The following is a 23,691-nucleotide window of genomic DNA, read 5'->3' as shown; positions in this document are numbered from 1 at the left end:
TGCTTTAGAATCTACTAACAGAGCACATGGCTAAATCATCATATGGCTTAATCTTTTATTGACATAAAAGCCAGTATAGAATTTTTACGGTGAAAGAATGCTTAAGTATAAAAGAATTTATAGGGCAAATAATTTCAACCGATGCAGATTCAGCCACTCACTCACTGTCAAGATGCACAAGACTGCATCTGCTGCTACAGGAGTCAAATTTGAACAGGTAGTCTATGTCATTAGGTTGTACCACAGTCAGCAAGTGTTCCCTATGGCTGAGAAACAGTTTCTGAATCAAGATCATCATAAAGTACAAGATTCTGAAGTTAAACCTCATCACATGCCTAAATATTATCCTGCCACTGTAGGAGATAGGATAATAGAGAGGAAGAAGTAATTTATTTTTAAAAATATATGTTGTTACATGTTTATAATGTTTTCTTACAATGTTTATAGAAAAGTTTTGAACTATCTTCCATTTCATTTTTTTAAAAAAGATGGATTAATCCTCCTTCAAAAAGTCTTCATAAATATCTTTTCTACAGTGTTGTAACACAAGCATTTGACCTAATGCTCCTTTTTTCCAACAAAACTTTGGCAGCAGGTTCTGGACACCAGTACAAACAGCTGGGTTCCCTGTGAACCCAAAGATATGCTTTAGAAAAAAGAGTATATTGAAGACAGTTTTCTTTAAGGCCCTTACTAAAATGCTCATCCTGAATATCCCACTGGTGACACAGAGCCCATACACATTAGATGGACCTTATAAAAAGGTGTTTCTGGAAGCCCAACTAAATTTGCCAAAGCAGCTCTTAGTATTATTTCGACTGTCTGCCAACACAAAGGTTTGCACAAAATGATGATCTTCAGTACCTTTGCTAACGAACAGTGCAAACAACGTTAGCAGCCAAACGTTGTTGATTAGCACGAGACTTCAGTAGGTTTAGCTGGCAAACTGCTGCAAACTTGGTTAACACCGCTGGGGTACTGTTTGAAATCTCTGTGCTGTAGAGTAGCATTGTATGAATCAGCAAACACAGAGAAATAATCACACAGGTATGACATGTATAGAAGTCATTGTTGGTCATTTTATATCAGGCATTATATGTTTGCTTTCTTTTGTGGCTTGAGTTAGAGTAATCCACAAGCCCAGATTTAAATGGATAACAAACACTGCTCCTTTAGTTAGATAGTCTTGACTGCTTTCCTGTCACCAAGAGAAAAGCAGGGCAGAATCAGAGATCAGATCTTCTACATTTCATCCTACATAAGAAAGGAAAAGAGGCCACAAGCTCTTCTGTTGGGATTTTGCCAGGCATTTCTCCCACATGAGCAGTTAATGGAAAGACCAATGCTCTGAAATTTCAAAGCCTGGCTTCCACTACTTCCACTCCTGCTTACAGAACCTTTCTATTACCACCACAGGTTGTCCGTGAGTGGCCCTATGCTTTTAGCATGGGAGGAGACTTCCTTTTTTCCATCTTTTTTTTTTCAGGCTGTTTCTGACAAAAGCTGAGTACTTGGTCTCTTTGACAGTCTTTGAGTGCTGTTTACAGTATGTCAGCTGCAGGCTAGAACAAAAGCAGTAACTAATTCTAGAGAAGCCCTATAGAAATGTTATATGCTAATAGTCTCAGATTATCTCAGCTTTTACACATTCTGGAAGGTGGAAGTTTTCATCTCTACCATGCCCTACTGCCCTTCTTTCCCTCTTTAGGCTTTCTACAGCCTAGACTCAAGTTCACATTTTTAAAGATTTCACGCAAGTTGCTCATGAAAGCTGCCGTATTATCACCTACCTCCCTGGCAAAGCTGCAAAAGCCAGCAAAGCTGTGATTATCACCCCTCACATATTTAAGATGCAATAACAGTGCAAATAGAAAGCAAGAGAATATTTTAAAGAAAAATATTGTCCATTAAAATTTGACTTACAGTAAGCCAGGCTTTGTATTATTACAGAAAGAACTGCTGAGAACTGGAGTGCCTCCATGTTCACCAGCAAAGTTACTGTGTCCATTGGGTAGGTGAGGAAGGAAGAAGAAGGGATGGTGGAGATAAGGAAGAACACATCAACAATCAGGGACATAAGGAAGCTGAATGGCATCCTAGTCCTCATGGTGTGCAAACACCTTTTCTCCTTTAGAAATCCAGAGAGAACATGAGCTATTCCTGCTTCCTGCTCTCGAATTTCTGCTCCTTAGCTGAATGGCACAGCTCTCATGTTTAGCACTGGCAAGAGGTCAGTCATCACATAAGCACTGCCAAGTGTTATAATTACTGCGTTCACGTGGTCACTGCATCTGATTGCCCAGTTATTTCATAACTGAGTGCTAAGTACTGCACCAGCTCCAAGCACACAGCTTCCACTGACTTCTAGGGGTCCCTTTACGCATAGGTCTGCTGGAATCAACGTTTTTCATAACTTTATTTACCTGACCTGTCAATATTTGGGAGAACATAATGGTGCTGTTGAACGTTTGCGTATTTGCCTTGTCTACGCATTGAAGCTGTACTTACACATGTATCTCTTGCAGAATTCATTCATGAGGAACACCATACAAGTTAACAAGTTAATCATTTCCCTGAATGTCAAAAGCCAGGGCAGATCAGGATGTGCATTGTGTTGGCAGTGCTGCAAACTGGGCTGTTTTAGTATTAACAGTAAATTTCCTAGCCTCAGTAAGACTTTTAATAGGTTTTGCAGCAAGTTAACAACTAACCATGGATATTTGCCATAAATAATGCAAAGCACAGAAAAAAAGATGTAATTATTAAGAAAACGGTAACTTGAGTTTTCAATTCAATAAAAAGACTCCAGTGCTTTCTTTTAGTTTTCAGCTTCTGAGCAAAACAGATATCCTGCCTTTGTTAGAAAGAACAGTGATTTCCGGAACCTACTGATCAGCACATTTTACATCCCAAATATTCAAATCAACACCTAATAAGATTTTGTTATGGTTACTAGCAGTAGAATGTGACTGAGTAGTTCAGACAACACAGGTTCCAGCTTCAGCTACATAATCAATGAGGCCAAAAAAGCAATGTTTAGGTGCATAGAGCAGTGTGGCAAAGTATCCTTTGGCTGCTCCGCCTCACCATCAGGTAGACAAACAAAATCAGCCTTGTGAACCAGACTGTTGACTGGGATGACTGACATGCTGACACACATTCTGCCATCCTGGTTTTGGGGACAGCAAGATTTAAAAAAGGGAATGTGAACACTTGAGAAAGAAATTTTTCTCAGAACATGGACTATGTTTTTCATCTATTTTAGGAAGATAAGCAGTGAGATCCTTATGGTGACTCTTGAGATAGCCACCCCCACACCAGTCACTGGTGATAGCCAAGAGGAAGGAACTACTCTTCTGGGCTTATGTTTCATCAGACACTAGTTTTCTTTGATAATTCCCCTTCTCTCATTTTCTTCTGGTTATAAATTATGAGATACAAAGCACGTGTAAGCTACGTAACATTCTGCCTTTCTTGTCTGTCCCTCTAACTGCCCCTTCTGTCATCCCCACATTTTCTTCTTGTGGTTGTTTACAGAGTGCAAGTAGAAAGTAGGTCAGACAAATGGAGACTGTCAGATGACTAGCTTCAATTTATGGACATGTTGTTGTCTCTGTAGAACCATAGCGTTGTTGTTACAAATCCTTAAAAGTTTGTTTTAGCCTGAAAGGCTATTAGACTTACTTCACTGGCAAAGGAGAAGGCTTCCTGCAGGAATTTCATCTGATTAAGTCAACAGGACTCTGCCTGCAGAGCACAACTTCCAAACACAGGGCTTAATTTTTGTGTAATTAATTCTTTACCTTTTCCTGCTCATAATGGAAACACTCTGAGAAGCCTAAACAATTTAACAAGGGGGCTTTATTTTCCTTTTTTCCCCTCACCTTTGCCCACACACTCCAATCCCAAAGTCTCAATGAGTGATTTTAGTTTACAATCATAACCAGCACTGGAAACGTGCTTCATGTATTGATATGCTTCATACAGCCACATGACAGTGTCCCACTGGGAAATGAGGAGTGCACACCACACTGGGTCATGCTAATGGCAGGGAAGGAGAGTACAATTTACAGCTCTTTTAACTCTTCCAGCAAAGCCATCACCAGTCAGTTACTGTAGCAAATAAAATACTCTGACAGAAACATGATTGAAGTTGACAATAGTCCCACAAATATCAGCAGAGTTTCCAATAGTGTTGACAGTTTTAGTGAATTAATGGCAAAGCAAGCAGTATCTTCTCCATTAGTTCTACGGTCTGGTAAGGCCAGAATGACATTTTTAATGGTTTGTTGTCAAATCACCTGTCAGAACAACTGTCTGTTGCCTCTAGACTCCTGTTATATGTGTGAAACATGGTACAGTAAATAACCATAGGCTGGTACTTTCTTAGACTGTTTTAATACATATTACAGCAGCAACCTCAAGCAGGGCTTTAACTCGAGTCACAACAAAACCCTATTCAGATTTTTGGTCTTAAACAACAGAGCAACCACTTCCTCTCGTTCTCAAAAAAACCTGGCAACACAGCAGGGCAGAAGTGCAGAGAAAAGAAAGTTCAGAGGGGCCAATAAATATACCAGTGGTAAAATCTTAATACTACTAAAATCCATGGTAGTTTTGCTATGAATTTAGAGACAAAAACTTAACTTCATATGTTTGCTTTTTTGTTACTCAGTGAAACAAATAGCAGAGATCGTGGTCATTATTTCTTCCATTCATATGGAAGCCCTTCAGTGGTGGGGCTTTATGGGAATACACCATTAGACTGGGATGAGAAGTGGGTAGAAGTCAAAGTATAAATTTCTCCATAATCTGGCCCATTCCCTTTGGAAAAGGTCCCTCAGGAAAATTGACTGACGGACTACAGAGCAGCCTTTAAATTGGATGAAACTCAGAGGGAATGGAAAACTGGACCCCTCCCCATTCATACTGCCCACATTATGCCTAATGTAAAGGCTTACATTTACCACTATTTATTTCCTGTAGATATATTCCTATATTTGAATGCATTATAAAATCTTGCCCTAAGAAATAACGTCTCTCCCTTTTTCATGAGGACAGTGGAATGTCTACACTGGCTACTACTTAGAATTTTATACTGTAAAAATACACTACTTTAACTATCATGGGTGGGTAGGATCCATCTGTCCTGATGAGTCTGTCTAACCAGGTGGATGTCCATTCTCACCAGCTGCATAGGCACTCAGTAATAAGGGAAGAAGTTCTGTAATTTCAACGGGGTGATTCCTCCTATCATAAAATATACTTCTAAAAGAAATGAGATCTCTTGAGGGCAATTCAGCCTTTCTTTAAAAAATATTTTTAAAGCAAATGTTGCTGTGATTAATCTCATTAACTCTTGGATTCAAGTAATTCATGGATCCAAGTAAGACCATGAAAATTAATGCATTATTACCACATTAAAAAAACCTCAGTTCTAAAACTGTTCAGCTGCATCTACTTTCCTTTGCAACAGAAACCTATAAATGTTTCAGCTCATAAACTCATGGTACATGATAGCTTTTGCATCTTACGCTTTATCATGACACCTGGATATTTCTAGTTTATTGTATCTATGTGTTCAGCATGAAAACCTCAACAGCACTTGGGGATATTCTAAAAAGCTCTTCTGTTATCTCACAGCATTAAGTTCAGAAAACAGGATTAAGTATAGAAGTCATCAAGAGACTTTCCAAATTCATAAGACCTTCCTAGCCAGCTAGTTAGATTATTAGTCATGTGCCTTCTGAAGCTATTAAACTTTTGGTTGTTAGATTTTCAATACTGTCAATTTAGTGCTTCCTTCCTGAACATAAGTATTTTTACAATTCCAAGGCAGCAAATCAGATCTCTTTAGAAAATACATTATTAATGGCAAGAAAGTGAATGAGTGCCACAGACTTAGAGTTAATATCTTATTTATTTTGCAGCAGCCATCAGCTCCATACACATAACCTCAAAACTTCATTCCAACCTGTTGTTTCTAATCACTAATTTTTTTTCCAACATGTTGCTCCTAATTACTAATGTTAGTGATAATCACTTTTCTGATACATTCAAAACTTGTTTCAGTCTTCATCTAGTTTTATGCCATTGGAATTTGGACATCCCTCCATAAAATTTTGGAGACAAAAAATCACGAGATATGCCAGCTGTATTAGGTATCTCAAGGTCATAGTAAAACACAGTGAACAGAAGAGAAGCCCATTCTGTTTGGTGCTACCCAGTCTAACAGGGCATGTTTACATTTCCAGCCAGGCACGACTGTATTGTATCGAGGTATACTTATATAGGTGGCCTGCAAGCAGTACAGCAGTGAAGCTACTGAACTTGGCACAGACTGCAAAGCCTGCCTGAAAAGCAAATTCAGAAAGTTAAGCTGTGCTGAATTCTTTGCTGCTGAATCCATACTGATAAGAGTATTTGACTGATGTTAATTAACTTAAACCTAATTTAAGTATTTGTATGTAAGATGAAGTCATAATGTGGTTGCTACATAAATATCTTTGTAGTAAGATATGGTACTTTCTTGTGGTTGCCAGAATTAAAGAAAGATAATGTCATGAGAAAACAGGGACACAGTGAAGACAGGTGGCTTCCTTAATTTCTTGCTAAAAATGGTATCCATCTACAGATACAAACCACCTGGCATGAACTAAAATGAATGGCTACAGAAAAAGATCATTTCCAAATTTAGTCTCTACATATTTCTGAAGAAACATCTGTGGTTTAAGACAGCCCAACATACCTTACTTTCCTTTATCAGCACAGCGTCAGCTTCCTGTCAATTTCTTGTCAACTTGACTTCCCAAATTCACCCTCCCATTTCCTCAGTCTGAAAAGCAAAAATAACAGCAACTCAAAAGTTAGCAGAAACTAGGGTGGCAACAGCGTTACTGATGGATATTTACTGTCTTTTCAACTCACTTTAAGGGCTATGAAAGCTACATAGAAGAGTTATTTCTCTAAAATATCGACTTACTAATATATTCTGTGTACTGCCAATTACAGCTCCCCTAACATACCTGCGCTGCTGATTGCATAAGTCACTTGGAAGATGACATCAGACCTTCAGCATCAGGAAGTGATCGCATTAAGCAGTCACTGACCAATAGGTTCAAATATATAGAGGAGGTCTCTGTTACACTGATGTTGTTATACAGTCCTGTGAAACTGTTGTTTCCAAACAATCTTCTGATACTTTTATCATCAATACAGAGTGGTTAGTTTTTTAGCTCAAGCTGGGAACTGAAAAAGAAAACCAAGATGACAAAATTGTGAATACACAATCAATGAAAAAACATCATTTCTGAGGCTCTTTTGTTTCTTGGTTCTTTGTCAAGTCTTTTAGCTGACTCAAAAAGTGATAACCAACTCTACAACTGGGATAGTAACACCTCATAGTGGAAAAACAAACCATTGAAAAGTCAAACTGAAAACATTTTTAAAGGACAGATTGAAAGGAACTATTTCAACAGTAAGCTCACAAACAACTTGGAAGGAAAAGCAAGTAAGAGAGAGCAGAAAAACATCAGAAAGTCATGTAATACAACGTTTTGATTTAACACTAGGTTGGCTACTTGTGCTGGTTACTTGGTTCTCAAAGGTAGGACAAACCCTTGAACAAGTCCTATATAGTAAAAACATGGCAATTAATGTCTAAACATAGAGTTCTAATGTTTAAGTCTAGAAACTAGATGCTAACTTTCTATACAAGGGAGCTCAAATCTAGGAGCTCATACTCAGATACACACAGCACAGTTCTTCATGGTCTGTTACATAATCTGCTGTAGACTCCTCTGTACTGCCACAGTAACACAGTAAGGTGTAAGAGAATAAACTGCCTTATTTGGCCATTAAGGTTTCAAACTTGCTCCTACTGCCACAGTCCTAAATCCCATTGACTTTTGCTTGGAACTGGATTCAAAGACCCTAAAAATCAGCTGCAATAAGGCTCTGTCAAAAATTAAGCAGATGTGTTTATCTCCCTCCCTGAACTGCTGAAGTTATCTAACACCAGATGACCAAGTTACATAATTTCAAAATAAATATAGTGTGCTTTTAAGATATTTTATCATTTGAAGACCTCATTGGTAGTAGAAAGGAATAGAAGCAGGACAGAAGGTAATGATACTCTGAGAATAACTTTCCAAAACAATTAATTTACTCAAAAATCCCAAACCTGCTCCCAATCTATTCTCCACCCAGCCTGTAATTATGGTTATAATCATGACCCAGGTGTAGGACCTTGCCCTTGGCCTTGCTGAACTGTATCAGGTTCACATAGACCCACCTCTCAGGCCTGTCCAGATGCCTCTGGGTGGCATCCCTTCCCTCAAGCATGTCGGCTGCACCACAGAGCTCTGTGTCACGAGCAGGCTTGCTGAGGGTGCACTTGATCCCACTGTCCATGTCTCTGACAATGATGTTAAACAGCACCAGTCTCAACAATCCCTGAGGAACATCACAGGTCTCAGCTTGGACACTGAGGAGTTGACCACAACTCTTTGAATGAGACCACTGAAAGGAAATGGAATAAACCACAAAAGATGTCTTCAAGAAGTGAAATTCAATGCTTCAGAGACAAACAAGGGCACAATGTGGCTGTTCAAATCCTGGAAACAGAGATGATCAGCCAGCTGCATCTTCTCCAAAAATATCCACTGTGTATCCAGCAGTGTGAAGACTACTTTCCTAATAAGCTGAAAAAACTTAATGCAGGAAGACAGGTTGAAACACTGAAAGCTTTAGGCATGGATGAGTTTGACACTTTATTCTGAAACAATCATTGGACAACAAAGAACTCTTAACCAGGAAAAATAACAGCCAGCAGAAGTCTGCGTGCATTCCTGCTCTGCTTCCAATCCCCCTGAGAACAACAGGGGAAAAAAACTGGGAGAGTTAAAACTGTTCCCCCAAGCAACCTAACTTCTCTCTTGGCCTGCTGTTATTACAATAAAAGCAAACCTATTACAACCAGCTTTAGTCAGCTATGGCACAGGTTTTTAGAGTTGAAAGAGTCATCTTAGGCTCCCTTTAAAATCAATGAAGAAAACAGGCATTTAACAAGTCATTTATCTGGTTTATTTTAGACAGCAGCATTGCGATGAGAAAAATGGTGCTGCAAAATGAGAACAAAAAGCCCTATAAATGCCTATTTCCCTCTCCACACAATAAATGAAGTCCAGATGAAGAATTGTCTGTGTTTAGTAAGATGAAGCCCACCCAGTAAGCCTGTGTCATACATAAACTCCTCTCAGAGGCCCTTTGTTATAGCTGTTACAGTTTGCATCGTTTCCAGACTATTAGGCAACAAGGGTGTCTTCGTGATGATCTCATGATGGGTAATGGAATCACAGATATTCAAAGCTATTCTAGGATTTCTAAGCCGTCAGATGCTACTGTAGGGACTGTATAGACCCGAGGTGTACACCTTACCACTTAAATACTCTACATGATAAACAGGAAAGAAATAGATCAGAGAAACTCTTTTTTTCTACATTGGGAACATAAACTCCCTCCCATTGCAGAATCTTATGACAAAACCTGAAAGACTGAAAACTACAAGAAGACATGTTACAAATAAAAAAAAAACAAAAAACAAACAAACAAAAAAGGATATTAAGCTGCCCTCTTGATCAGAAAATCAAAATACTAGCAGCCCAGAATCTACAATGCAGCATGAAAAATAATCTTTGGTTGAAGACCTACATCATCTTCCTCACTTCATTTTATAGCAGAATTGAACATTGATGGAGAAGATTTGCTGTTAGTATTCAGAAGCAGCTATAGATGCCAAGGTGAGCATAACCCATATTGTAAGCGAAGCTTGGTAACTGTCTAGTATCTGAAAATTCAGCTTTATTTTTTATTTGACGGAAATTCCCTAAAATTAATTGATAAAAAGTCTGCACGTGTGATAACAAAAACAGTCACTGTCTGGATAGGGCATACCATCACAATGCTCTTTTATGCTCCCTCAGACAACTGGTACCCAGGGCAGATGGAACTGGCATATCTCTGACTCCAACAATTACTACAAACACTTTATTTATCCACCTGAATAGGTCCACAAAGGACATAATAGTTACAGAAGTTACATACACGTGGCATTCACCTTCAGAACCATTTCACATGTAGAAAACCTGACTTCTTATTAGGCTTTGTTATGGAACAAAGTCTTGTCCATATTACAACAGACAAAACCACTGCAATTATCAGTACAGCTTCACTATTTTATAGAAGGCTTTTGAGTACCATGTTCACTTTGCAGCTCCTCATCACAAGAAAGACATCCATATGCCAGAGTGAATTCAGGGGAAGGCAACCAAGTTGACTGGGAGATTAAGTACATGATGTAGGCAGAGAGGAAGGTAGAATTGTGTTTGTCCAGTCTTTATAAGAGAAGAGTTAGAGGAGACCTAATTGGGTATGAACCTGAGCAACCTGATCCTTTTGCTCTGTGCAAGCAGTTGCACTAAGTCACCTTTCAGAGGTCACTTCTGACTAAATAATTACATGATTCTGTGAAAGGAATGAGAAAGTGGGGAGAAGACTAAATACAGCCTTGAGGAAGCAGTTTCTATGGCTTTAACACACACTTCCATCAGTTCTTGAAGGATGCTCAGCCAGTATTCAATACTCAGAAGCAGTCTCGCCTAGTTGCCTGCCAAATAATGACATGTTAATATAGTTGGGTCTACACACAGACACTCAGACTGTCCACAGGCCTCATCCCCCTTCACAGTAAGCAACAATACAGCTGTCCTAAGGACAAGGAACCATCTTATCTGCACAGACAACTGAATTAGCCAGGCACACAGCCTATCCACAAAGCAGTGATGCTGCTCTTAAATGACCCTTAAAATTTCAGCACTGACCAATGTTTTTCCTGCTGGAGAATCAGCTGTTTTCATGTGCCCCCAGATTCAGGAATAACAATGCACTAAGGAGTGCAGAATGAATAGTTAACACATTTGGCTCCAAGATGAATACTGCACAGCATTACAGACACAGTTACCAAGATCCTCTTACATGCTGTGTATATTTTGCCAATACAATCTGAGGCCATGAAGGAATATATTGCCAACAGAAGCAACTAAATGTGAATGCATTCTGCCAAAAGAACTTGCTAGCTGCACTATGCCAACAGACAGTTTGCCAGCTAGATCTCCTCATGCAGAAAAGGCCATGGAGTGCTCTTTCAGACTCTCTGTCAGATTCCAGTATTAAACGGATGGATTAACATTTTGCAACCAACAAGGTGACATTAGTTATCTTCATAACTGTTTTTAGTCACTAGTAAATACTAGTCAACACTAGTCAACATGTCAATTTACACCATCATCTGTACTGAACCTTGCAAATGCAAGGCTGCAAATATTTGGAACTGCCTAAGTAAGAGACACCATATATGTGGAATTACTTAAGAACTCTGTGGGGTTTCATATCCTGCTACATATATTATGGGCTTACTACTCCACCTTGTACACCCAGACACAGCGGACATGATCCTGAAGTACCTTTACATGCTGTGAACTAGTACGAATCAAAAGGACAGATGTCTTGTACTAACAAAAATGGTTTTAAGTAATTGTTTGTGGTTCACATTAGGATTTTGACTTTTGCAGTCCCAACAATAAAACTACCTTGCCAGAAAACAAGGTGATGATTCAGCATATTTAAAAGTTCCCTGAAAAAGATGGTTTTATTGCTGTTTACTAATCCAATGAATAAGGAACTTTGTGGGAACATACTTGACCTGATTCAACTTCTTATGAGGGTTTGAAGGTCTATCCAAAGAAAAATAATAACCTAAGCATAATCTGGGGATGAACCATAAAAAGATTCAGACAAGGCATCTGATTTGCCACTTTCCAAAAAAACATTTAATGTTCAACATTTAACCTATCAGAAATATTTTGTGTCTTGAGCTTCTTTTATCTTCAAGAGAAAAGATAAACATTAGAAAATACTTTAAAATTTTTAGTTGATGAAGAGGGACTTTTATTAATGAAAAGGTCTGGGAGAGAATACATAAATGCTATCCAACTAACAAGTTAGCAAAAGGAAGCTACAGTTACCCTTGAAATCCTTCCCGCAGAAACTATAGCACAATGAAGAACAATATGTAACAATGTTGGCTACATCTTTTTTAACATATTCATAGTAAGACATCTACCGAAAAACAAACTAACATAGCAAACTTTCAGTCAAAGGTAACACTCTAACAGACCATCTCCACTCCGTCAGCACAGCAAGAGAGAGATCCAGTATAGACGAAGGACTGATGAGTAAACAGATTACCCAAAGGACTCAATGACAACACTCAAATACTGTGATGGTATATATAGATTAAAATATGGGATCTGTTGAAGTAACAGAACAACCAATGCCTAAGGTAGCAATGGAATTTGTACACAGGGAGAAATAAGTAGCTACACAATTATAGATCCCATCTCTTATGCCTATAATAGAATGCAAGCAAAAACGCTAAGAAATTCCGTTATGTCCACCAGAGCTATTGTAACAACATCACAGAAAAGCTGGCCTTGCAAACCACATGAGCAAGATTGGTCAGATGATCTCTGTCATAAGCACTACACAGCATTTAAAATTAACATTAATACAGATTAGTAAGAACTACTGGTGTCCTATAAAATTGATACCAGCCAGACATATTCAACAGCAAAATGGTTCCATCCAACTGAATTACAGCTAATGATTCCCACTGCAATGAACTTCACACAGATTTCTCTGGTCAGGATTCTAAACCCAAGAAGGCTCTCACCTTCCCAAATCTGCCCTGATTTAGATCCCCACAGTAACTAAATCAAGCTGATCAAGACTATTAAGGGGAAAAGAGAGATGTGAAAACAACTGCTGGCTTAGAAAAACTACAGTCTGACACCTCTGAAGCAGCAATATGTCTCAGGAATCCATGTTCATAACATGGCAAAAGAAATTCTGCTCATTTTAGGAGACAATCTAACAGAAGGTATTTCCATGATGCACAGGCTGAGGCTAAAAATTAGATGGATTTCCTAGGGCAGAAAGCTTGTTAAAAAGTAGGCTGAACCTCATGATTGCCTTGAAGAAATTCAGTGAGGAAACATGAGGTGCCCATCACCAAACTGCACCGAGAGACCATTTACACACATTAAGTCTCTGAAGGTAACAATATATTCTCTGTAGTCATAACTCCTGGAAAATCTATTGTCTATTCAAAAGGGATAATTCAAACTTCATAAGGAAATGTACCAAATACCAATTGCCTTCTGCAAGTCTTAGTTCTCTGAAAGGATGCAGCAGAAGAAAACATTTAGTTTCTCTCTTAAGTTTCAAGCTGCAACAAACTAGGGTTTTGAAGTAAGTTTTATATTCCTATGATTCAATCAATACTGTTTGTACAGATTATTAGGCAAACTCTTGCAAAGGTCCTAGGCAATTAGTAAATATGTTTATGCAAATATTATACTTAAAATGTAAATTGAATCATGCTTATTATCTAAAGCCTTTCTGAAACCCTCTTTAACCACCTCATTTTACAAGTTAGAGAGAATTTTGCTTTTGACTTCCGTGGTTATAGGATTGGCCCATCCTGACATGGGTTGAGATATCCGTCTATTAAGGATCTGTTAAAAAGCACATTCACTCAGTAATACTTGCATCTTCACTGAAATAATTTTCCTTTAAAAAGCATTTACCACACAGTCATGTGGTGCAGATAAAAATACTAACAAAGAAATTACAATGTCGATCAACTCTGACTCTTCAAATCTTTGAACTTTGGTGTAATTCTGGTTGAAAAAATGTCGCTATTCAAGATCTGTGTTGTTTAGATCAATAGAGAGGGATATTCATCCCACCTACTTATTCTTCCCACTTTAACATGAGGAGGTATTTCTGACATCCACCTACGCCAGAAAGAATCTGGTCTACAACCTTTTTAAATCCCAGTACTCTGAAAGACATATTCAGATAACTGGTTTAGACAGATCATTTTGTAATACCTGCTCTTAATAGTTTTACCTATGCCCCCACAACAGGTCAGTTCTGAAAATCACCACTCTAACCTCTATTCCTAGGACACGTGCTCAGAATTTAGAATAAATGCTAAGATCATGCATCAGCCAGGTCTATCTAGAGGCTAGCTGGGTAACACATGAATTCAGCTATGAATTCAGATATTTTTGTTAATTAAAATTATTTTTATTTATTGAGCTTATTGCTTTAAAACGGGTGGTATAGTAACCTATAGCTACTATTTTGGCTACAGGAAGCAGTTTTCCTGTTATGGCCTTAATAAAGTCCAAATAGGAAATACAGACCGGATGGGAGAAGCATATTTTGGAGAATTCTTGGGGTTAATATTACTTTAAAGCTCCACTTCCTGTGAAATACTAGAGCACAAATCAAGCAGGTGCAGGTTGAGATGAGATTAAATGGTATTCCTTCAGCAAGTAATGCAATATTTCTTCATCACATTTTCTGGCCTGAGAGTGCAGGCGTGGCTTGGGAAAATCTTGGTGGATGTTTCCTTGTTGAATAATACATTCAGAATCTCTAAGTCCCACAAGCATTGTCTTGAGTAGACAGCTCTTGTTCTATGAACTTTGATAACCAAAGCTAAGCTCATCTTTTGGGTAATTACCTCTTCTAATGTTTTTATTCTTAATTAGAGGCATTTCTGGGATAGCATTGGTGTGTTATCACTTCTCACTTAGATCTCTGGTGACTGAGCCAGGCTAAGGGTTAACTCTGGCTTAATTAATGTTTTATGTGCTATTCTGTGAGTGTAGACTTCAAGCTTGCTTAGTCTCTACAGACTTCCCATCTTATTTTAAGTTTTTCAGGGAACAGAATGTCATAATACGTATCTGCATGGCTGTCAACTAAAGGCTTGTTATGGCCTCAAGACACCAAACTCCGGATGACATAACTTGAACACCTGAACAGCCTGAACTGGATTGGTGAGAATTTTTTTCTTGTTAGGAGTGTCTGAGACTGCCTTTTCTTTAATTATTGAGTATTTCAGCTGGAAGGACCTGTTTTTACTAAAGCATAGTTTGTATGTCTGAGAACTACTATAATTTTTTTCTAGTGTTATAAAGAGTATCTATGTAAACATCACCAAAATTGCATGTGTCAAATAAAAAAACTATAAAGACTCTTGAGAAACTGATCTTCTCAAAATATAATGGAGTAGTCTTGAAATATTATTCAAATTATACAGAAAGCCTTTTAAAAATTACATGCTGAATACAGCTGCATTTGTTTAGTTTTGCTTTGGAACGATGGACAGTGTTGTTAACACCTGTTCACGCCTTGCAGCATGGCGTGAAACATTTGAAACTGGCAGCACTCAGCTCTCTATAAAGCCAAGGTCTATTTTGCTTTTTAAATAAAACACTTCGGTAAAACTTTAAAAGTTTGGATCATCTACTAACTGTGATCCACATAAATTCTGACAGTAAAGGATGAAATATTCTTATCGTAGTATAATTACATTCTCTTAACTAAGGTGTGACTTTACTTGATGTTGTCTTAGATTACCATCACTATTGCTTTTCATACAGGCACAAATATATGCTTAAACACTTAAACTTGGAAATCTGATTTTACTGTCATTGGTAGATCACAGTTAATGTACAGGAGGACAGGACACTCAGAATCTAAGGCTCTTCTAGATCTGCCTGCAGAATCAAATATAACTCTGCATTATCAGTCCAGTTCCTTTGACCTTACTACGATCATCCCCTCTTATCATGTGGCTTCTCTTCTGGTAATTAAAATATCCTGGAATCCTGTTTCCAAAAGTCAGCTTTATCCACTGGGCACACAGAGCATTCTTTTGTGGTGGCAGCATTGACAGCATACAAAAAGTATCTGGGAAAAGGGCACTGATTTTTTATTTTTTTACTACACTCAACTGTTGGAAACCACCTAATACCAGTAACAGTGACCAGCTTTTTTGTACACACTAAAAGTAATTTCTTGTAACTATAAAACATATTTTTATTCATTAATTCAATTCTGTACCTTTCTATATCAATGACTTCAAAGGCAACAGCTGTTGGTATACAATTTGTTATACAAAGTATACGAGATAATTTGTAGAATCAGTTCTTGCTCTGAAAAACATAAGCATCTTTACTTCCATCCTTAAGGGAGTTTTAGTCTGGTTGCCAAATCTCTCCTACCCTCACTAATTTCCATATGTTATTCTACTTTGTCTCAGTGCTATGTCACCCCAAGACATGCTATTAACAGCCATTTTCTGACAACTTCTTGAAACTTTTTGCAATTTTAACTTCAGTAAGGCCCTTGACACTGTCTCTGTTTAATATCCTCACAGACAAGCTGACAGTGTATTGGTTATATCAATGGACAGTGAGATGGATTGAAAACAAGAATGGCCAAGCTGAGAGGGTGGCATGAAGTCCAACTGGAGGCAAGACACTGGTGGTGTAACCCAGGGATCAGGGTCAGTACTTTCTAATACTCTCATTAATGACTTGTGTGAAGGGACAAGAGTGCATCCTCAGGAAGTTCACAACACAAAACTGAATAGAGTGGCTGATATGCCACATGGGCACACTGTTTTCCAGAGCAGCCTTGAGAGGAAGGAGAAATAAGAAGTGAAAAACCTCATGAGGTTCAACAAAGGGAAGTGCAAATTCCTGCACCTGGGCTTTAATAATCCCAGGCTCCAGTACAGACTAGGGGCTGACTGACTGGAAAACAGCTCTGCAGAGGAGGACCTTGGGTGTTCAGCCCAGAGAAGAAGAGGATCAGGTGGATCCTGTCCATGAGTATAAATACTGAATGGGAGTAAACTAAAAAGAGGGAACCACACCATGTTAGTTCCCAGTGTCAGGGTAAGAGGCAATGGACACATATTAAAACATATAAAATTCCATGTGAACACAAACTGATTTTTTTTTATTGTGAATGAGTGTGAGTGATCAAACTGTGGACCAGGTTGTCCAGAGAGCTTCTGAAGACTCAATCCTTCAACATACTCAAAACACAGTTGGATGCAGCCCTAAGCAACCTGCCCTAGCTTGAGCAGGGGTTGAACTAGATGATCCGCAGAGGTTCCTTCCAACCTCAACTATTCTGTAAATTCTAAAACAGAGATATTGATAACATTTTTGCGACCATATTTTATTGTGAAAGTTGCATGGAAACAGGACTGAAAAGAATCAATTCAATTTCTAGGTTGTTATCTTCTCAATGCCAAAGTGCTGTTTTCTTAAACTCACTAGTCCTAAGGGGCGACTTCCACTCTCATGCCCCATAATTGAAGGTTGGGTGGCTATAAAAACCTTACCATAAATTATTTTAGCTGAGTTCACACCCACATGTTCTTATCCCCACATTGTTCTTCAGTCTAACTATATTTTCCCCTCCCACAGGTTTATAGAGATGCAGGCTTATTTAGCTTTTATGGACCCTTATATGATGCTGTCCATTCCTGTGATCAGCCTCAGAGCCTTTCCCTGCACATGCCCCAGTGTTAATTCATCCTATATGAACAGAGAACAGTGGAACGGTACACTTTATTCCTCAAAAATTATACTAATGCCTTCCTCTTTGTTCTATCACAAACAATTTGTTCACTCTTTGTGCATAACTGCACATAACATATCTTTTATTATTCTTGCCAAACTAAATTGGAGAAATTAATACAATAGAAGACTCAGGTGCTTACTTGCACTGTGCTTACAGTCCATTCTAGTGGGACTAAGAGGTGGGAGGCCCCTTTCTGCATCCTCATCACAGTCACAGGGCTAAGCCATGCTGGCTGCAGCCATTTCATTAAGATATTCCTACCAGGCATTAATAAATTCAAGTCTTTTCATTACAGTTGTATTTCCACCCATGCACATTCTCTAAGGCAGCAGACTGCTTTTCTCAGGAAATCTTCAGCAGCCCCTGTAAGCTGACCTGAGAAGCAAAATTATCTTAGCCCTGAGAGGATCTAATTCAAGTTAGTGCAGCACATACCAAACTACCGAGAGTAGGTGAGTTTGACTTCGTTTAAACAAAGAGGAAAGCTGCATTCTAAATCATGCCTATGAAAAAATGTTTTAAACTTGTTCTCCATGTTTCATCCTCTTAAAAAAAAAAAAAAAAAAAAAAAGAAAAAAAAAGGTGTGGGTTACACTTTTCAAGAGTAGCAGAAAGTACAGGCTCATCAGTCATTTATGAAAATGGGACTTCAGGGCTTTGAAATTAACATTCAAGTAAGTTTCTAAATTAGAAAAGACACTGAACTAGAGCTTCAGCAGTAGAGCTGGCTGTTCAATAGCCCAAAAATAGCCATTAGCAAAGCAAATATAACTCTGAAGAGAGGTAATCTATTTAGAAGAACTTTGGAAGGTAGAAGGTGATGGAAGGAGAAGAAAATCTAATGTAGAGACCACTTATAACTTATGATGTAAATGAAATATGATCCCATGGCATCTGAAAGGTTGGGTTATATTTGTTCATGAGATACAAGCTCCTAATCTTCTATACAGAGTTAGAACAGCATTGTAATGCTACATTTTTTTGCCCATGCTCTCTAAAACTTTGAAGGAAAGTGAGGTAAGAAAGTTATAACACAAAGTGTGAGAAATTATTCACTTATACTGAGCAATCCACTGGCAGTTTTGTGCTCTTTAGTCCTCTTTGGAGTAATTTTGTTTTCAATAAAACTTTGTTTCTGTCCTGACATTTATCATGCCACTACAGCCATTAATATGTGAAAGACTTTGTTCAAATCCCTACAACTATCATTCCTCCTATCTTGCATTTCCTGGAGCAAATATATGATGTGAAGAGTGGTGGAAGGTGATATTTTTTCTTTAAATGTAATAAAGTCTACAGAACTAAAATAAGCTGAAAAAATAATCCCCATTTTTTGTCTTTTGTAACCACAATTCCACCTTCTACACAGAGTAATTGTGTATGTTCATAGAAAGGAAGCAAATGGCAATCCAATATTAGGTAAACCTACTGTAGCTAAAATTAGAGAATAAATATCAGTTCACTGAGAACTTACCCTCAATTCATTAGCAAATGTTATCCTCAGTATCGAGATATATATACACTGCTACACATTCTTCTAATTCTCAGCAAAATGGATTTGCCTCCTTTCTCATTATGATTCTATGATTGTACTCCATCTGAATACAGTCACTCTAAAGAAAGAGATGCTTACCCTTTGGTTGAGGTTATATTTTTAGAGTGTCAGTTATAAAGATATACTAAAGCTGTAGCTCCCTTTTACTGGATAATAAACATAGCCCAACAGCTGAAAAGATATATTTACAATCTTCCCCCAGAATCCTCCCAACCCCTTACTGCTAAGAAAAACAAGTGGGCCGCTGCAGCATGTCCCAGAACTATTTTGGTATTGGGGAAAGTGCAAGTTCCAAAGCAGTGTGGAAAAATGCCCTGCCAGCTGCTCCCCTCTCATTCAAATGCAGGCTTAAGAGTCTTCCCTGGTCAACTGCTAGATAAAAGCACTTTCAGATAACTTGCTTCTACATCATTAGTGCCACATCCACAGAGATTTTTAGATATCTAAAGGCTTAAAGGTTCAAATGAATTGCTGGAAGCTAATCAAGTATCATACCTCAGCTGACCTACAGTAATTGGCTGCGTAAGTCAACAAAAAAATGCAGTGCAACTCAGAGCAGCTCAGCTCCCTTCACTAGGGAACAGGCTCACTCGCATTACTTTGTCTGCCACATGTGAAGAGGAGAGAGCACAGAGGCCTAGTGAGGCACAGAAACATGTTACCTCACACCAACTGGCTCTTCTCCGAGTAACATTTCTATCTATAAATACAAATCGGCTTTCAAAGCTCTGGCACCCAAAAGTCCTCGGTGCTTTAGCTCTCACCAGCGATGTGAGCCAAGTGCCACACGTTCTGCCTCACTGCACGCCGAGAGCTTGGTTTAGCTGAGCCTTTCAAGGGCCCATCTCCGGCCTGCTGATCACGAGCTGTGGCCTCGGCCTGTGCTGTCCAGAGGCTGGCATACTAAGGGAGGAAGCAAGCGACTACTCAGCCGAGGGGATTCAAACATAGATTCTTACATCCTTCTTGGAAGCATGAGGGCATTGGCCTTTTTAAAAGGGATTTATAACTTAGCACATGCTTCTAAAGAAAAGTTTAAAAATGTGAACCTCCAGTGAGTCAAAACTTTGGGAAGCAAACAAAAGTCATGTGCATGTGAATTTTTTCTAGATCTCATGAGCTCCTGGATTCATATATATGGCATTGTTGACTGTGGTAAGTGCCATAATGACAATAATAAGAGGTGACAAAGTATGCTGATTCTCCGATTTAGTCTGGAGAAGAAAAAGACAAAATAGTTGGATGGTCTATATGAACTGCACATAAACACAGTTTCTGAGTCAAGCTGGGCCCAAAAGCCAGACAGACATGGTCTGGCTGCTAATGCTGCAACATCAGTGCTTCCCTGTCAAGAAAGCAGTTGTAAGTTCAAGCAAGTAGTCATAATATGTAACATCATCACTTTCATTTTGGCTGTTCTGTTTCTTCAAATTAATGCTTTGCACTAGTATTAGAATCTCCACTTTCTTCAGAATGAGTTTCAGGCTGCTTGTAAATTGCAGTCGAAAGTAGAACTGAAGCTGACCTAAACCAAAACTCAATAGCTATAAACAAAGTAGCACTGCAAAGGCTTCAGCGACCACACAGTACCAGGATACTGCCCAGATTTGTACAGCTGAAGCCAAATCCAACGCTCTTGTACTTTTAGTGCTGTTGTCTAGGTTAGCTAGATCAATGTGTGAGCATTGCTATCCCACCTGTAACCACAATGTAGATACAGGGAGTTATCATTAGAGCTCTGAACTCATACACACAACAAAATTGGCAATTTGCCTTCAAAACTATTTGAGACACTAAATTTTTGTGAGTAGGCTACGTTTTATAAGAAACTATGGATCACAACTGGAAGGACATTGCAAAGCAGTAAGGTGCCATGAAAAAACTCAGAAGCATCTCAGGAATTACATCTATCTCAGTGCAAACTGTGCTAAACTTCTGAAACATCCTGTAGACTGCTATTTCAAAATGAAGCTGGACATTCACTATACCACATTTCGATTGCCTAACTTAATGCTCTTATGAACTCAGATTATACTAAAATATAAGGGGAGGATGTTAAACTGTGAGAAAATCCTATTAGTCTGCCAAGACTAATAATTTTCCCTTCATACCTTTTCCAAAAGCAATATAATACAGTATAGCAGCATGAAATTCTATTTTGCAGTATAGGTATGTATTAAAGGTAAACTATATTTCACAGACATGCAGCCCCACTGAGAAATTGTTTTGAAAAAAGTACCTTGGTGATCCAAGCATCCAAGGAAAGAATCAAGACTAACAAAATGCTAAAATTAAACATGCCTTAGAATTTCTGGGATTTTTATCCTCTATTCATTTTCAGCTCTAATGCTTTTATAAGCAGTAATCAAGAGGCCACGTTGCAGACAGAGAGGGATGAAGCTACAAAACAGCACAGCCACCTGCCTATCAATTAACCCTGAGCACCATTGGAAGTGTTGCTGCCTCCATATCACCTTTCGTATGTTCACATCTGGTATAATACAAATTTGTTTTAAATATATTCAGATTCTTCTTGAGGGCTTCGGTTTTTGTCTGCCAATAAGTAAATTCTCTCTTCAGTTTCCAGCTCAGGACTGAAGGTAAAGGCTGGGGGCTTCTGCTACAGCTTCCATCTGCAGAACCTCTTGTGTGGGCAGCTGCACAAGAAACTCTTCAAGGCAGACTGCAGCTCAGAAGACATTGATGGCTGTGTTTGCATAATGTAGTGACAGTAGATATAAACACTGAGCATGTTTTACATTTCATTTCAGAGCATATGAGCTATAGGCATCCAGAAGACAGGACATAAATTTCAGAGCGGAAAATCCAAAGACACTGCCTGTCATTTCACCTTTACAACAATGGTAGCTATGAAACATGCCACCACACAAATTCAGGATTAAAACCCCTTTTTTTTTTTTTTTTTCTTTTTAATAGGGTAGAGGGGGACATTTGGATTTAATTGCACACAAACATAAAATAAACCAAGAAACAAGCAGCTTCCTAAAATACAATTGCAAAATGCATGCTGCATTTTAAGACTATCTTCTTAAGTTAAAAAGTGAGAAACTATAGGCATCATGCACTGACACATCTATGGCTGATACAGAATAAAAAAAAAAAGAGAGATGACACACAGAAACTAAGGAGTCTTTGCTGTTGGTTACTGTCAATGGAAAGCTCAACTTGGCTGTCACAAAGAAGCAGCTGTCAGCAAACTCATCGCTGCCTGTGGCCTGAGGGCTGACCAGCACTGTTCAAACAATGGGTGGGACAAACATGAGAAAGAAAGTGGAACCCAAAATGTGCTGTTTGATCCCATCCCATTTGTGGTTCTTCCCAGTAACATTGTTCTGCAACCTAGCCAGAAGCCATACCCACATTTGCAAGTGCCTTTAACCACCCAATTCCTATTGATTTCAATGGGAATCAGGCTCCTAAAATGCATTTCTTTACTGGTATTGCCCTCCAACAGCAGTGAGAAGCTTTTGTGCCACCCTGTTTATGCTTCAATACCTTTCCAGCGGAAAGGAGGAAAAATACATGCATGTCTTAGGCATAATTCACGTCTGTTTTGCAAGGAGATAGCCACATAGCCAGCACAAAAAGATACGTCAGGAAGCATATCATTATGTATGGCTTTTAATAGTAAGTGACAGCAGTGGCTGGCTACCACTGTATTATCATAATTCTTTCAGGAACTCTGACAGCATAGTCAAACACTAAGGAAATTCCTATTTGCCTCTTTCTTTCACACATCTTTGAAAATTAGCTTTAAGACTACACAATTGTGTTATATTTAACAGCTATTTTACATGTAAAATGCATTTGGTCATAGTTATCCTGGTTGTTGAGCAGTTTGATTGCACCAGTTTATAATACCACATGAAATGTGTATTGAAGGTGACTCTCTTTAGACTTATGTTCTGTTAGTGTTCTATCCCCCTTCTGAGAGATGATTGAAGAAAAAAAGAAAAATAGCATATGGCAGCCAAAATAAACACATACCACATCTTGCTCTGAAAACCTGCATGCTCCTCAGTTACTTTAAGAGTAAAAAGAGCTTTTAAAAAAATCAATTTCATTTATTGCCTCCTGGGTTTTGATTTTTTTTCTGGCAATGGGACATCATTGTTGGCATTACAAAGATCTGACATTCATTTAAAAAATAGCAGCTGTGCTAGAAATCATGAATGTCAAAGAAAACTGAGAATGCTAGCACATGCTGAGTCTTGTTCTCCACCATATTAGCAGAAATGCATTCCAATACCAGGTTTTATCCTAAGAAACCCTGATTAGGGGTAGAAATTCCTCTTGCAATGGAAAAAGAGAGAAATGTGCAAAATTATAGCCATTATTTATATTACTTTTAATGCCTAAAATCTTAAATGGTTCATGGACCCACTACCACAGACACCACTTACTTTTGCATGCCTCAGTGTCATCACAGACTGTCAGCAGTGACAGCTGACTGACAGTTTCTCTCCTTTTGCATAAATGAGACATTGCTACTGGTCAGACTATCCTGCTCCCAAGGGGAAAAAAAAAAACAGGAAAAA

General features: G+C 38.5%; 1 long non-coding RNA gene across 1 annotated transcript in view; it reads right to left on the bottom strand.

Annotated features, from left to right (window-relative positions):
- Positions 1-6,285: 6,285 nt before the first annotated feature.
- Positions 6,286-23,691, bottom strand: part of LOC125325047 — a 31,819-nt gene continuing 14,413 nt past the window's right edge. The window contains exons 5-8 of the long non-coding RNA XR_007203190.1: positions 8,294-8,520; positions 7,026-7,248; positions 6,749-6,835; positions 6,286-6,353 (exon numbers count right to left, since the gene is read on the bottom strand). This is a non-coding gene — a long non-coding RNA (uncharacterized LOC125325047). The remainder of the gene's footprint in view (positions 6,354-6,748; positions 6,836-7,025; positions 7,249-8,293; positions 8,521-23,691) is intronic.

The sequence above is a fragment of the Corvus hawaiiensis genome, chromosome 4 (genome assembly GCF_020740725.1).
Source record: "Corvus hawaiiensis isolate bCorHaw1 chromosome 4, bCorHaw1.pri.cur, whole genome shotgun sequence".
Taxonomy (NCBI): domain Eukaryota; kingdom Metazoa; phylum Chordata; class Aves; order Passeriformes; family Corvidae; genus Corvus; species Corvus hawaiiensis.
The sequence above is the reverse complement of the archived record's forward strand: the minus strand, read 5'-3'. Positions and strand labels throughout refer to the sequence as shown.